This window comes from Ambystoma mexicanum, chromosome 3q (genome assembly GCF_040938575.1).
Source record: "Ambystoma mexicanum isolate Mex_15411 chromosome 3q, UKY_AmexF1_1, whole genome shotgun sequence".
NCBI classification, from domain to species: domain Eukaryota; kingdom Metazoa; phylum Chordata; class Amphibia; order Caudata; family Ambystomatidae; genus Ambystoma; species Ambystoma mexicanum.
The window spans coordinates 598,015,000-598,019,595 of record NC_090926.1 but is presented as its reverse complement, the minus strand read 5'-3'; the positions used below and the strand labels follow the sequence as shown (position 1 = coordinate 598,019,595).

Sequence of the window (4,596 nt, the reverse complement as noted above, 5' to 3'; positions counted from 1 at the left end):
TCATAATGGGTACATAATCATCATGAACTAAGGCTGCCTGATGTTCTGCTTATCGATTTGCTTTCACTGTAATATTAAGTGTGTGGGTATGGTTCGTGGTCCTGAGTGGTCTCCAAAATGTTCTCAGATCCATAGACATAAAAGCATTCCACCAGAGCAATGTATCATATTCCCAAATGTTAAAGAGGATCCGTTTACACTGCCGACTTGTTTAGATGGGTAATAACAAGGGGGGTGTCTATTAATGCAAGTACATCTGCTCCGTCAAGCACTCCCCTGTGTCACTGGGACCCTCCACATGTTGCAGAGGATGCACCAAGCAGTCCCTTTGTAGAGGCAATCCTGTGTGTCACTGTTTTTGCACTATACGATTGCCCAAAAAAATGTTTTACGTAAATATGATGGGCACAGTGTTTTTTATCCTATAAGGCTGGGAAGTGCAGGACTTGAGCAAGCTATCAGAGGATGTCTGGACTTTCGGCTGCAAATAGAAACATCTTTTGCAACTTGCAATAAAGCAAAATACAATTTAATGAGATTATGAATTTTAAAGAGTGGCACACTGAATGCACAGAAGTGCTATCTATATCAGAGTGCAGACAACTCAAAAGGTGTTTTAAGTTTAAATTGACATCTCACTTAATTTTACAGGCTTTGAGATTGCAATGTGTATTTCCCACTTATATCAATGTATTTTGATAACACCTGCCCGAACCACCCCCTTTTTGTGAATTAGCGTGAAAAGTAGTTATAGAGACCATATATCAATTATTTTGGGAAAATCCCCTACTCATCCTTGGTTAATTTTAGAGGCATGAGTCTCAGTCATCATCAGGGTAGTCTCAGTCATCATCAGTTTTGCTTCTGCAGATGTCCTTTGAGGACAAGAGTCACCCCCTGGAACAGGAACCTTCCCTTCAGCAGCCCTTAAATTGGTCTCTCTCTTTAATCCATCCAATAGGATGCCTGTAGACTTTCAGCACTTTATAAGCATGTAAATAAAAAATATATAATAACAATAGGAATAAATGATGTTCTTTCCTTCAGCTCTTGCCAATTTCAGAATCACGCTCCTCTGTACTCACCCTGTTTTAAAGTCTTCATAATTCCTACCTTACGTCATCATTATGTCACAGTATGTGATTGGGGTCACAGTATGTGATTGGGCAAGTTCTTTCATTGACCAACCTCATAATTATACACTCCTACACAATAGACTCCTCACTCTCCATTGGATGGTTATGGTTTTTATACTTGTGCCCTGAAAAATGGCAGAGGCAAATGTACTCTCAATTTTTCTAGATGCAAAATCTGTTTTTCCCACGTAGTTCAATGCAGAAATATGACACATTAACGAAATACAGATTTCTAGAATGTGAACCTGCTAGCTCCTCCAGATGCATGCTTAACATGTGACATGACCTGATGGGATATTTATTTATGGCGTTATTCATTTTCATAACTATATTCCCCACCCTTTCCCCCCATAATTGTGGAAAATGAGAGTGTGGTGTCGAAATGAAGGGGTGGTTCTCAGCTTTGCAAAAGATCTAGCACCATGTTTCAAAATCTTATCCTTCAAAAGGTTACATAAGTGATATTCATTTTTGCATAGAGGATCAATGGGAAATATATCCTGCATTTAAACCAAGGGAAATATACATGCCTAGACTTGCCCTGTTGATTTAAATTGGAGTCTCATGATCAGCATATGGCTCTGTTAAACAGATCTACATTACACATTTAGTGGGGCCGTGCTCAAAGATTGATCTAAATCAGTTGACATGGCTCTTTGTGTTCTGCTCGCATTATATTTTGTTCATATGGATGTTTATGAGCTCAGGATCAATAGGTTGCTAACTAATGCACAAATGTACCTTTGAATGGAACCATAAAATAGTATAGGCTTCAACCATCTAGTAAATCCAGATCTTAATCTCTCAGGAGACCATTATTTCTATGTTTCTGGTCTGTCTGTTTATTTGTTATGAGATTGTTCCCTAGAAGACGTCCAAAGGTGGGATGGATTTTGCTCCATTTTGAAATGCAGGCCAACTTGAAGTCAGCAAACTATCAAGCTGAATCAAACACCAATGTTATTAAAACTACACAAAAGAATCACTGCTTTTCCATATATTTAAACTGTAAGAGATTATTAAAATCTATTATATTGTTATAAACTTTGTGCAATAATCTGGCAGTTGTCAGAGAAATAAAACATTACATTAAAATACCCCAAATGAATTATCATTTTTTTTTCAATTTGCATATGTAAAGCACTCACACAACCCGCGAAGGGCATTGCGATGCTGTTACCGGAATTATTTTTTGTTGCGTAATAGTTATTTTTTGTCTTAGTTGCGTATTTATAACGCGCTTAAATACCCAGAGGTTTCTAAGCGTGGACCTTGAGATCAAACCTGTGTTGCTTCGTGTCGTCTTGCTTCCAAGGTGAACATTAAAACTTCTAACATAGTCTGTGTTCTCTGGGTAACAGAATTATATTTTGGACAGATTCAGGCCTCTTTGCACTTTTAATGTTCCATTTTAAACTGATCCATTCTGCATCTCCTGTTTTCATTTGGCATTGATAACAACCCACTCTTTGGGTAGAATGTACGCAAAAGCCCAATGTGTGAGGGTTATCTCTCAGGTGCGTTGTTGTTTAGCTGCATCCTGCAGGTGGCCCATTGTTGTTTAAGTGAGTAAGAGGCAGAGCCCCTCATTAATAAAATGTTGCATTTGTAGGGAAACTTCCTTGGTTAAACTTGAAACTGTTTCCATTGGTCTTTGATGCTCCCTGCCCTGAGCCTTCTGCCACACGCTTTAAAGGAGCAGCAAAGTTTGCAGTTATTGTGTATCAATTTGCTTTAGGGGAAATAGTTTTGGGTTACATTTATTGTGACAGGTTCAAATAAAGTTTTTGTATTAAGTGAGAAAGTGTAAGCAGACATGTGAATATAATCTGCATTGCCAGAGTCCTTTGAAGATCAAATGCACGTTGAGATAGTTCCCATTTGTCTATCAAGCTTTTTATGAGCATTTGCTGTCCAATTTGAATTTTTATAAAGTTTTAATGGCAATGCTACACGTTTGTCAGTGGTGTCATATTACTGTAAATAGGATCACAATTGATACCTGGCCTTCCAATGAACAATCAAAGAGTAGTGTAGTGGAAGTAAAGACAGATGTGCTCTCTCCATAATTGACATATCATTTTGCAACAGAAGGTTTGGAAATTCTAGTTTATTCCTTAAACAAATGGGCAAGGAAAACAATGTTTCTGTGTGATGCCAGGAACCTCACTCATAATGTGATCAAATATTTCAATAGGAATGGGTTGCCCCTTAATTGATCTGCCTACATAGTGGGATGCCTTGGAGCAGCAATCTGGCTGCGCCTCTGTAAATGAAAGGGCTTAACATTTGAAGATTGGGATTCACTTCATTGTCAGGTCTCTAGTGTCTCATTTGAAGGCTTTGGTTTCAATCAGCTGATTAGCAGAGGCAAGTGTAAATGACATGGATTGGTTGTCACCACATTCCTTGTGCCCACTTCATATTACTGATGGTCAACTGTTGGAGTACACCTTATAGATGCACCGTCCCCAGGCAGTGATTTAGTTGTTGGATCAATGCTTGGACATGGGCACGGTACAGGCACTATTCAGTGTGGCCACATTTGGTGAAGGGCCAGTTTATCACATTATTTGCAACATTTATAAGAGGGTGTGAGGTAAGAACAACTCTCTGTGCTCTCTCCCTTCTCCTCCTCTCCCATTAATGGTGGCACCCGGTGGGAGGCCCTTTTGGCCTCCTTCCACTCCACCAAGGACATCATTAATGTTTTCTTGAATAGTACCATCTTGATCCAAGGCCTTTAAGCCAACCTTCTCCTCTTTGATAGACGCTTTCCGTGCCTCATCAATTTCCTTTCTTCTCCTGCTGTCCCCTCAACAGTTTCCTTGCCTACCCCTGCTGTTTCCCCCTTGTCTACCTTGCCCTCGCCTACTTCCTCTTCTGCCCCCTCTGGCTTCTTCTACACCTCCGCAGGGCGTACCTCTGAATTGTACCCCTGCCCGGAAGTCTTTCAAGGATTGCAAACGCACGCTCAGCTGTCAAACACTCCTCTGTCATCTGCCCCCTCCTGGAGGAACTTGACCTCGAAGTCCTCGGTCTCACCAAGACATGGTTCCCGGCCAGCTCTGTCACGAGCTTTGACACTCTCCTCCCTGATGGCTAAAAGATCCTCTCCACGCCCAGATCCAACCGTTCCACAGAGGGTGTAGCCCTGATCTTCCCTGAGTGGATTCCTGTCTCTGTCATTCCTATGCAGGCCTACTCCTCTTTCGAATCCCTTGTCTGCAGGCTCTCTCTCTCCTGGCCATTCTCTTACTGTGGCTACCATCTATCAGCCACCTGGTCAGATCTCCGCCTTCCTCGCTGAGTGGGCGGACATCTGCTCTTCCCTCCTGGTCTCAACCACTCAACTCCTCCTTCTTGGAGACTTTGACATCCACCTGGATGCTTCCTGTCCTTCCACTGGACTCTTTCTTGACCTCTGTGACTCTCTCTCACTCTCTATTCTCCCCTCTGG

At 41.4% G+C, this 4,596-nt stretch overlaps 1 non-coding gene across 1 annotated transcript; it reads left to right on the top strand.

The window, feature by feature from the left end:
• The first annotated feature begins 3,248 nt into the window (after positions 1 to 3,248).
• On the top strand, positions 3,249 to 3,397 carry LOC138448184 (U12 minor spliceosomal RNA). Its single transcript, XR_011260031.1, has one exon. It is a non-coding gene; the product is annotated as a U12 minor spliceosomal RNA (small nuclear RNA).
• The last annotated feature ends 1,199 nt before the right edge of the window (positions 3,398 to 4,596 follow it).